Source organism: Alligator mississippiensis, chromosome 2, assembly GCF_030867095.1.
Source record: "Alligator mississippiensis isolate rAllMis1 chromosome 2, rAllMis1, whole genome shotgun sequence".
NCBI lineage: Eukaryota > Metazoa > Chordata > Crocodylia > Alligatoridae > Alligator > Alligator mississippiensis.
This window is the reverse complement of record NC_081825.1, coordinates 260,544,446-260,556,620: the sequence shown is the minus strand read 5'-3', so window position 1 is coordinate 260,556,620 and position 12,175 is coordinate 260,544,446. Positions and strand designations below refer to the sequence as shown.

Below are 12,175 nucleotides of genomic sequence, written 5' to 3'. Positions count from 1 at the left end.
TCATCAAAGAAAAAATTGCCAATGAAAATTCACAAAAAAATTGTCAAAGAAAAAAAATTCTCTTGCTGTTAAGGTTGCAAAGCTAATGTTAATGTTCTAAGCTAGATGAAAAATGATGCAGTTATCTACCTGGGTTTGCAGGAAGCCTGCAACACCAGCTATAAGAGAAGAGTGAGCGGCCCCTATTCCTATCACAGTGTTAACGTTAATAATTCAAATGTCAATACAGTTAACTCTTCAGCTACAGGAAGGAGCTCAATCCATTGTAAACAGCCTCTTGTTCTGCTGTCTGAAGTAGGCTAAGTTGAGGTTATAGCTGAAGTTTCAGAAGAACCACCATAATTTGTTTTTCTCTCTGTATCACCAGCAGCTGCTAGCACCCTGCTCTACTTCTTTTTTTTGAAACCATCCTTCCTAGTTTTATCAGGACTCTGATTCTCTCATACCCTGGGGCTCCAGGGCAATATGAACATCTTCATTTACTGGCCCCAATTCTTCTTTATTTGTGCCACTCTCCTGGTGTACAGAGCAGATTAGCCCTCAGCATGGGAAATCATCTGGTTGAGTAATATCATGTCTTCAAGAAAGGAGATGGCCAGGGCACTAGATCTTATCTTCCCCAGATCCTGAAATGGCCCCTTGGAGCTGTAAAAAACTGGTGTAATGTAGAACAGGCTGAGGTTGTCCTCAGGTTGCACTAGGAAAGGGGGAAGGCCACCAATGCCTTCTTCAATGTACTTGAGGTCTAGCACCAGGATATTATCTCATGACTTCTGTCATATAAATACCCTTTCCCCTCACCCTTACCCCAACATAGAGGTGTTTTCTGGATTTTCATTGCCATTCTCTTTCTCTGTGACAAGTTGCTGCTGGCCTTTAAGAATTTAAACAATCAGGGAGCTGTAGCTGGTTGCTGTTCTTTTTAGTTTTCATGTCATTTCCTCTCTGCTCCTGGATTGCCATAGGTGACTGTGCTGGGAAGGGGAATTCTCTTTTATTAGATATTCCTTAGGTTCAGGCAGAAGATTCATAGATTTCATAGACATTAGGGCTGGAAGGGACCTTGCAAGATCATCAGGTCTAGCCCCCTGCCCAAGGAGAAGGAAGTCAGCTAGGGTCAAAGGATCCCAGCAAGATAAGGGTCCAAATGTTTCTTGAAAGTGTCCAGAGTAGGTGCTTGTACCACCTCTGGGGGAAGTCTGTTCCAGGCCTTGGGGGCTCAGACAGTAAATACATTTTTCCTTATGTCCAGCCTAAAACGGTCTTGCAGGAATTTGTGACCGTTGGACCCTGTCATCCCCTGGGATGCTCTGGTGAACAGATGTTCCCCCACATCCTGATGCACACCCCTGTTGTACTTATAGGATGCCATCAGGTCCCCCTGAGCCTGTGCTTCTCCAAGCAGAAGAGTCCCATAGCTCTCAGCCTCTCTTCATAAGGCCTGTTCTCTTGCCCTCTGATCATGTGCATGGCTCTCCTCCAGACTCTTTCAAGCTTCTCCATGTCCTTCCTAAATTGTGGAGCCCAGAATTAGGGGCAGTGCTCGAGCTGCGGCCTCACCAAGGCCGAGTACACCAGGAGGATGACATCCTGGATTTTCCTCGAGATGCATCGGTAGATGCAAGTCAGAGTTTTGTTTGCCTTGCCAGCTGCAGTATATTGGTGGCTCATATTCATTTGTGGTCAATCATGACCCCCAAGTCTCTTTTGGTCACGGTGCTAGTGAGTGTAGGATTGCCAAGCCTATAAGTGTGATGTGGGTTTTTATTCCTCAGGTGGAGCACCTTGCATTTCTCCATATTGAGTGCCATCAGATTTTCATCCGCCCACCTTGCAAGCCTATTGAGATCGGCCTGGATCATCAGCCTATCCTCAAGTGTGGAGACTCTTCACCAAAGTTTGGTATTTTCAGTAAACTTGGCCAGTCAACTTTTAACACCAGTGTCCAGATCGTTTATGAAGACATTAAAGAGTACAGGTCTGAGAATGGACAATAGTTTTCCTGGTCTTCTTTCCTATCTTTCTTGAAGATGGGCACCACATTGGCCCTCTTCCATTCTTCAGGTACTTCGAACGAGCACCATGAGTTCTCAAATATCCTCGCCAGTGGCTGCACTATGATGTCTTCCAGTTCCTTTAGCACTCTGGGGTGCAATCTATCCAGAGCAACTGGTTTGTGGGAAGTCCAGCCTCTCAAGATGCTTCCTCACAAGATCCACACCAATGGTGGGCATATATTCATCTTCACCCTGGTCATCCCGCATCATGTTCAACAGGGGGCTGGTAAAAAACCAACGCAAAGTAATCATTAAGCAGATTGGCTTTTTCCTGGGTGTTGGTAGTCAGTTGCCTCAGCTGGTTTAGCAGGGATCCAGTGTTGCCCTTGTCTTTCTTTCAACTCCCCACATATCTGAAGAAGGACATTTTATTGTCCTTGATTCATGTAGCAAGATGGAGTTCAGTTGCAGCCTTGGCTTTTCTAGTTCGCTCCCTGCAGGTGCAGACCAGTGCAGTATACTCCTCCTTAGTAAGTTTCCTGTCTTCCATCCATTATACACCCCTCTTTTTATACATAGGAGGCCTATAAGTTCCCTGTTGAGCCAAGGGAATTGTTTGGCCCTTTTAGCACCTTTCCTATGGGTGGGGATGGACTCCCCTTGTGCTTCTAGGATCGCAGGCTTAAGGAGCAACCACTCATCATGAACTTCCCTCCCTGTGAAATCATGGCCTCTCAGGGCCTCAAGAACAAGCCTCCTGAGTTTATGAAAGTCAGCTTATCTAAAGTCACGGACTACTACATTGCTGGCCGACTTGCCAGCTCTGCGATGGATAGTGAAAGTGATCAACTCATGGTCACCGTCACCCAGCTTCCCTTCAATTCTTAGGTCGCCGATTAGATCATCCCCTTTGGCCAGTACCTGGTCCAGCAGCCTCTTGTTGGCCCATAAACTCCTTGGGACAGGTAGAGCTCATTGGTGCATGTAAGGAAGCTTTGTGACAGATCATATTTGGTGGAGTGCTCATCCCATGAGATGTCTGGGTAGCTGAAGTCTCCCATGACAACCGCTTCTGGACGCCGCAGTTCAAGCTGGATGCAGACAACCTGGAAAGGGTCCAAAGAAGGGCCACTTGCCTGACTACAGGCCTGCAGGGAAGGCCCTATGAGAAAAAGCCGAGGGACCTTAACCTCTTCAGCCTCTCCAAGAGAAGGCTGAGAGGGGACCTTGTGGCGGCATACAAATTCATAAGGGGAGAGCAACAAGAAGTAGGCGATGATCTGTTCACCAGGGCACCCCCTGGAATGACAAGGAACAATGGCCATAAGTTACTAGAGAGAAGGTTTAGGCTGGACATTAGGAAAAAGTTCCTCATGGTCAGGGTTGCCAGAATCTGGAATGGGCTCCCAAGGAAGGTGGTTCTCGCCCCATCCTTGGGGGCCTTCAAGAAGAGATTGGACAGGCACTTGGCTGGAATCACATGACCCCAAGGTTGGTGACTCTTTTCTTGCCTGCCAGGGACAGGGGGTCGGACTAGATGGCCCACTGAGGTCCCTTCCAACTCTATGAATCTATGACAGCCTTGCATCAAGAGCATGCAGCCTTGGCCAGTTCCCTGGCAAATTCTTGGTCAAGGACTTGTTCCTTGTTTGGAAGTCTGTAGTAGACTCCTACCATTGTATCCCCTTCACTACATTCCCCTCATATTCTAACCCCTCATATTCAAACTCCTAAACCTGTTCTCCCTGGGGTTACCTCACCCTGGCAGGAAAGCAGGCAGAGAGCTATCCTCTCCTCCACCAGTGTAATGTAGCAGGTGGCCAGTTGTGGCACTATTAAGCTGTTGTAGCCTCTGCTTAGAGCACTTCAGCTCATATGGAGTGTAGATAGGTCGCTTAGAAGTGAGGTAAACGCTTGAAGAGGACCCTCCTGCTGCAGGGAGCATGCCTGGCAGCCTTCAGCCATTCAGCACCCTGTAAGCGAAGGGCAGTCACTTCTCCTCCTCCTCATTACATCTTGGAGTCAAAAGCACTCAAGGACAGTGGGGGAGACATTGCTTATTATCGCTATCTGTGTCATTATCGTTATCTGTGTCATTACCATGACACAAAGGAGCACTGGTCATGGACCACTCATGGACTAGTGCCCCACTGTGCTAGGTGTTGTACAAATGCACGAACAAAAAGGCAGCCCCCATCCCAGACAGCATGAAATCTAAGTATAAGAAACAATCACCAGATAATGGACAGAGAGACAACACGGCAGTGTTGGCAGCATGACAGGCTGTGGGCTCAGCACGTGGGACATCTAATTGTTGTTTAGGATTTTGTAGGAATCTGTGAAATTAAGAATTTTACTGAGGGACTGGAAATCAATGCACTCTTTATGGGGTGCTCCCTCATGAGGGAAAAATAAGAGGGGGTGTTGTTTGAAAACTCAACTACCACTAATTCCTCCTTGAAGCAACAGAGTTATCAGCTTGGAAAAAGGAGGGATCAGGGAAGACATTTTCAATTCCTAATCAAAAGCATATTTTTTTCTCAGTGCAGACATTCTCAAATGCCACACGGTGGACATCCTGCTGTGCAGGGCCCAGAGTGCCAGGCTGTGGGGCTGGGATTCAAGGTGTCTCTGTGTGGGGTTCAGGGTCCTGAAGAATGAGGGTTCCAGCCTCTAAGATCAGGGATCATGTGGAATCAGAGATTACCTGGGCTTGATATTTGCTGGGTGTCTAGTTGCCGGCAGAGGGGGTGATCATTCAGAGATATGGGTTTGTTTAATTTTGAGCGCTCAAGGTCTCTGCCTTGCTGTGTGATAGCAGTAGTGGTGCATGCATTAGAATGGCCTGTGGGAGATGAGGACAGGAGAAAGGCCTGCATCCATGTATCACCATCTCTTAGGCCTCTCTCTAGTCCAGAATGACTGAGTGATCTCCTGGGGACTAAGAAACAGCAAGACTCTCCAGTGGGGTCCCACTTGGAACATTCATCCTCCTTTAAGAGGGATTTTAATTCGTGTAAATGAGTGTTTTTAATTTGTCATACTGGGCTTTATCTCTATTACCATCTCATTTGCTTTTAAACCCCGTTTCACCCTCCTGACTGAATTCCATTTGATGCATTAGGAGTAATTCTCTTCCCAAAGGGTTAGACATTTTCTCTCTACATAAAAGTCGCTTATTTTGGATAAAGAGACGATTAGATTTATCTTTAATATTTTAATGGCAGCCAGGATTATTGGGTGGGCAGCCCCGGTTTCAGTTGTTGTTGGAGGATTAGACTCTAATAAACTCTTCAGATTGGGATTTTTTTTCTGTTTTGCACAAAGTACTTCTATTTATTTATTTTTAAATATTTGTTTCCTTTTTTAAGTCATAAATTCCATTTGCGGTTCCCTATTAGTATTAAATCAAGTTGATTAAATTCATAGTGACTATTTGCACATATATCTTTTTAATTTTAACATCCACAGCATAAAATCTTTAACGGTGCAATTTGAAATACCTGCAGCAGACATTGCTATGCCTGTTCCAACAGATGGAAATGAGAATCCTGAAGGAGGGGTGAAGGAGACACATGGACAGACAGATAGAGGAGAAGGGGGTAAACTAGCTCCTCCCATCATCCGGTCTGCAAAGACTTTGGGCTTTCTGCAGTTTCTGAGTTTGGAAAGGACCTGTCTTCTCCTCCCTAAATCAGCAGCAGCTCTGCCTTGTTAAAGAGGTGAGAGCCCCCATTCCACTGACACTTTGATCCCTGCTTACCTCTCAGTCTCCTCTGCTCTGGGTGACTGCTGGACAGCCCCTCAAAGCTGTTCTTGCTAGTTGCAGGTGCCTACAGGGCTAGGTTGAAGGTGAAGCCCAAATGTTGAGGTTTTTAACCCTATGTACTGTGCACACTGTTCTGTCTGCTATGGAGCCTATTTTAGGCTAATCAGAAACTTGTTAATAGAATAAAATGTCAGCAAAGTAGAAATCAATAAGTGTTAATGCTAGGACTTTCACTGCTAGGCTGCACCCCCTACCCCTTGCCTCTCCCTTCCGTCACCATCCTGTCCCTTTGATTTCAGTCCCTTCTCTAATCCCCACCTCATCAGCTCTGGGAAGGGCTGATCTGCAGCAGAAAATCCCTCATTCAGGGCAAAATCAGCTTAATTTGCAGCAATTTGTAGCAGGTCTTTGCTGGGATTTGAGTCTCAAATTATCCTGTGGGTGGGGGCTGCAGCCGCTGCAATATGGGCCGAGATTTCCCTGCTCCTCTGTTTGCAGAGATTTGTCTGGGGAGTAATTACAGTTGCACTGTATCCCTGAGCTCCCCCCTCCCTTCCATCCCAGCAGGGCCTGGCACTGGGTTAGCAGCCAAACACGGAGCTGCCCGGATTAGCAGCATTAACAGTGAATACAGAGCAACAATTAATCATTTGCTGGTAAATAGAAACAGGAGCTTCCCCAGGCTGGCAGTGGAGGGAGGAAGGAGGCTGCCTGCAGCTTGGCGTGTAATAGAGCAATAAGGAAAGGGAAGGAGGGAACCCAGGGACCTTGTGGCTTTAGGACAGGAGATCAGAGCAGGGAACTTTCCTTCTTCTAATGCTGCTAATTACTGGTAGCAGCTCCTGTGCCTGCCAAACAGGGAGTCTGCAGCTACGATCCCCTCTCCCCAAACAGGGGACCCCCACATGAGGGCCTTAGTGAACGTGGGTTAGGGCAGCAAGATGACTTATCTGAAAAGCACAGTGCTCATGACAAATGTCTGGCTTGATATGGGCTATGGGCAATAAAACTGCATCACCCAATCCAAGGTGCAAGCAAGGGTTCCCCCAACAGAGGGCACTCCAAACAACTGGACCCCCAAGCAGCCAGGACCCCCAAGCAAAGCAAGCCCATGAACCATGGAACCCACAACAGGAGCCACCCCCTAACCCACATTAACCACTAGCGTGCGCCGCCGTGTGAGTGATCCTAAGAATATCACCTATTTCCAACAGTTACATGCAAATAGAATATCATTCCCGACAATACCATAGTCCTACACAGATGTGATGCTTTAAAGGGCCAATTCCCAATGCTGGAAACAAATCTAAGCAGAACTGAAGAAGAGCACAAATAAATAAATAATGTAAACAATGAGGATTAATTAGGAGTATTCTGCTAGCTGTCCAAAATATAATTTAAAACTTCATAAAAGAAGAGGTTTTTTTCAGTTTAGAATGCTTCTTGGTTAAGGAGATAATTTAAAGTGGCAATAAAAATCACTTAAAAAGCACAATATATAAGAAATGGAAAAAAGAAGTTTATGACATCAATTAACAGTTATGAAATAAAGATAATTGATAAGGGAAGCTAAAGGCATTAATGAAAAACCTATGGTTGAAAGGATTATGGAAAATATGGATTTAAAAATATATCAGGAACAAAAGAAATCCTAGAATTTTATACATGCTAGGATTGTTAAAATGGTCGGTAATACATAAAAATGGAAAAATGTTAAATAAATATTTTTGCTCTGTATTGGGAAAGAAACTGAATTACATGTTCATCTCTTACAGCTAGTATTAAATACTTCCTATCTCATCATTAACTAGGGAGAATATTAAGCAGTAACTATCAAACATATTTTTAAATCTGAAGAAGATTGTTCTTTGTACCAAAGAGTTTTAGAGGAATTGGCTAGGGAGCACTCTTAAGTAGTGACTTTGTTTTTAGTTTTTTTCAACAAATGTTGGAATACTGGGAAAGTTCCAGGGAACTAAAGAAGAGCTAATGTTGGTATTATACTATTTTAAAAGTGTAAATGGAGTGACCCACTTAATTATAGGTTAGCCTGACATCAATTGCAGGAAAAAGCATGGAAAGGCTAATGTGGGACTCAGTCTGTACTGAATTAAAAGATGTTAGCATAATTCATGCCAATCAGTATGGTTTTACAGAGAATAGATCTTGTCAAATAAACTTTCTCATTTTGAGTGAGATTACAAATGTGGTTGATAAAATAACTGTGTTGTAATAATACTTATTCCTCTAAGGTATTTGACTTGGTACTGCATGACAGTCTCATTAAAAATATCACTGTAAAAAGTCAGTATTGTATTTATTCTATTGATTTAAACTGGCAAATTGATGGATCTCAAAAATAAAATCATCACCCAGTTGAGATGTCTTTAATGGGGGCCCACTGGGATCTTTTCTTGGCTCTATGCTATTCAATATCTTTATCAATAATTTAGAAGAAAATATATGATCAATAAGATTTTCAGATAACATAAACATTGGTGGCCTGATAAACAATCATGTGAGTAGGTCAGTTATACAGAGTAATTTCGATCACTTGTTAAATTATGCTCCTTTGAGCTAAATTTTTTCTAATACAGCCAAATACAAAATCATAATATAAAGGAAAATACGGTAGCTCCCATTCACAGGATGGAGGACACTATCATAGAAAGAAGTGACACTGAAAAAAACATAGGGGACATGGCAGATAACCATCTGAACATGAACTCCCAATGTAAATTACTGTGACTTAGACAGCTAGTGCGATTTTTGTGTTTATATGAATAGGAATATCAAATAGGAATATAGAGGTGTTATCAGTTCATCACCGCATGCTGGTGAGACTGGAATGCTTTGTCCAGTTCTAGTGTTCATATTTCCCAAATGATGCTAAAAACCTGGAAAATGGTCAGATAAGAGTTTCAAGAATGACTTGATATCTTGAAAAAAATTGCCATATAGTAAGAGATGTAAAAGGACTGAGATTCTTAGCTTATGGAAGACAACGTTAACAGAGGAGATGGTCATGTTCTCTAAGAACATACATGAAGATAAGATTGCTAACAACAGAGTGGGGTTTTTAGCAGACAGATAAGCAACAAGATTCACTGGCTGGCAGGCCAAACCAAACACATTCAGGCTAAACCTACGGCATGAATTTTCAACAGCAAAGATAATAAATAAAGCAGGTCAGAATTTTTTCTCAGAGGTGTCAAAATAGAATTTGTTTCAAAAGGCTGTTTGAATTAAGCTGAATTTGGGGAGGAGGTTGTATACATTCGGACAACAATTTTCATGGGAAAATCTCTTGTTTAGGAAAATTACTGTTTCAATAAAAGTTGCTTCTAATGTTATTTATTCATAGGGGCTTTTGTTTTTATATTATGTTTATCTTTTGTACATTTTTCCAGGCATTTTAATACACTCTGCTATTCCTGACACATCGTAGTATAACATATTAAAATCTTTAAAACAATCTATTTTTATTTTATTTTTAAACCATTAAGAAAAGCTGCTACTTAGCACTGATTGAAACATCTTATCTTCTTTTCCAGATCAAAGTGTCAAACTGTTTCATTACAACAAAAATGAGACACTTTGATCTAGGAAAGGAGATAAGATGTTTTAATCAGTACTAAGTAGCAGCTGCTCTTAATGGTTATATAACTAAAATGAAATAAACATGGAGTATTTTAAGTTTATGTTATATTAGGATGTCAGTAATGGCAGTGAACTGTTACTAGAGTACTGATTCTCAACCAGGGTGCAACAAGAGCCTTTCAAGGTACTGTGCCATATTAGTACTGTTGCTGTGCAAACACCTACACATAATTCATAAGATAAATCCAGAGATGTCAAATACGAATCTATACTATTAAAAACATTCTGATCTGTTGTGGTCTTTCTAAGTTCTTTGCCACAGAAGACTAGAGACATGTCATGAAATAATGTAACCATAATAAAAAAAAAAGGAAAAAAAAAGAAAGTTGGCAAACAACATTTCAAAATTCCATCACAAACATTTCCCCAAATTAAAATTTTAAACTGATTCAGTTTCTTGGGATATGTCTGTAGTAGTTCTTTTCATTTCTGATCAAAATGAAAGTATGTTTCTAATGGCAACAATACTTACTAAGGGGAAATTCTGAGTTTTGACCAGTTCTAGTAACTAGCTGCGTCTACATGAGACATTTACTGCAGAGTTGGCTAATTAGCTTCACAGTAAAATGTCAGTGTCTACATGTGTGGCCCTATTAGGCTGCAGTAAACTCATAAATGCTGCCGTATGATAGTACTGCAGAGCACAAGTGCTATCCTACAGCAGAATTATATAGTGCACCTCAATGCACTTGTAGATGCTGATGGGGCTGGCTGGTGCATGAGGGTGCTTCAGTGTGAGGGCTGCCTGCCAGCTAGCTCTGCACTGAAGCGTCCTTGTGCCACAGCCAGCCCCTCCACACTGAGCTGGGTCAGAGTAGCCCCAGGCTGGCAGGCTGACTCCTGGGCCCCTGCCAGCCAAGGCTGCTCTACCCCAGCTCAACATTCTGTGGTCCCTGGCACACATGTAAATGGCATGCCCCAAAGCAATAAACTAGTGCAAACTGCACTGGAGTTTATTCGGTCAAATTAATTTAATGTGTAGAGGCACCCACTAACTACTGGGACAGCTCAACCAGGCAGGTGAAAGATTACCTTCCACTTCAGTCTTCAAGCCAAGATTGAATGTCTTTCATAGAAATCATAGAAAATTAGGGTTGGAAGGGACCTCAGGAGGTCATCTAATCCAAACCCCTGCTCAAAGCAGGACCATTGCCAATTAGATCATTCCAACCAAAGCTTTGTCTAGCCAGGTCTTGAAAACCTCCAAGGACAGCGATTCCACCACCTCTCTGAGTAACCTGTTCCAATGTTTTACTACCCTCCTAGTGAGAAACTTCTTCCTAATATCTAACCTAAACTTCCCTTGCTCCAAGTTGAGACTGTTGCTCCTTGTTCTGTCATCTCCCATCACTGAGAACAGTCTAGCTCCATCCTCTTTGGCACCCCCCATCTCAGTCTCCTCTTCTCTAGACTAAATAAGCCCAGTTCTCTCAGCCTTTCCTCATCAGTCATGTCCCCCAGCCCCCTGACCATTTTTGTTGCCCTCTGCTGGACTCTCTCCAATTTGTCCACATCCTTTCTGTAGTGGGGGGCCCAAAACTGAACACAGTACTCCAGATGTGGCCTCACCAGTGCTGAACAGAGTGACATGCTCTAGGTAAACCAGGAGATATGGACTTGATGTGGAAATGACTGTCCTTGAAGCTGGATCAGGGAGTCCCACGACATCAAGCCAATAGAGAGGGCTCTCTAGTGAAAGCCAAGAGAGACAGGGCCATCATCATCCTGGGAACCCCAAGAAATAAACAGAGCCAGGAGCTATCCCCTAAGGCAGGGATGGATTCAGAGACATAACTGGCCAGTACTGCACCCTGGCCAAGAGCAGCAGGTTTACTGCAGCCAAAGGTTCATTGCTGTAGGGGGAGATATCACCTTCTTTTTTTGCTTCTGACACATGTACCAAGCAGCTACTGAAATGCTGAGTTTCAGCAGCAAAAAAGGAAGTGACATATCACCCTTGCAGCAGCAAATCTCTGGCTGCTGTTCCTGCACTGTTCATTGCCACTGCTGCTCTGCCCTCCCCACTGCCAGACCCACTGCAACACAGATGCAAGGTGCAGGGGTGAGGAGGGGAAGGTAACCCCCCCCAGATCTATTCTGACACCCTCCCCTGTCCTTACACAGTGCCCAGGGCTCATGTCCCACTCACCCACCCATCGTTATGCTACTGGATGGATTAATAGTGTGCAGCTTCTGAATTTACCACACCTCTGCCTCTGAATAACTGCCATCCTTCAGTTCCCCATACATCAAGAAGCAGGTGCCACTTATACCAGCTGAGAGGGAGTTACAGAACTCCTATCACTTTCCTGCTCACCCTTTAATGACCCCAGAGACTCAGATGGGCAGTGAGAACCTGGGGCATATCTCCTGTGCCTTGGTTCTGCTCCCACAGAAGTGACTGGATGGCAGCAGTCCTTTGTTGAGAGTCCCAAAACTCCTGCTGCTCAATGATGCAATGTGCTATCTGAGCAAAGTCCAGGCACAGAGTCGGTGGTAGGTAATCCCTAGAAAGGTGAAACTGTGCTAGTTAGCAAAGGAAAACAGAGTTTACAGGCATGGAGCAACTGGTGATGTGAGGTGTACACCCACAGAAGCAAAGCCGGTCCACAAGGGGTCTGGGCACCTTATCCATTCTCAAACGTAATTTTAAATTGAGGAAAATTAACATTACACAGACATTCCAATAATAACTCAAACTTTGAGTCCCCAAAACATAGGTACCAAGAACCATAGTATTTTACTTCCA

General features: G+C 43.7%; 1 protein-coding gene across 3 annotated transcripts in view; it reads right to left on the bottom strand.

Moving 5' to 3' along the window:
• LIN52 (lin-52 DREAM MuvB core complex component) overlaps window positions 1–12,175 on the bottom strand; it is a 146,311-nt gene that overhangs the window by 12,019 nt on the left and 122,117 nt on the right. The window lies entirely within an intron of this gene.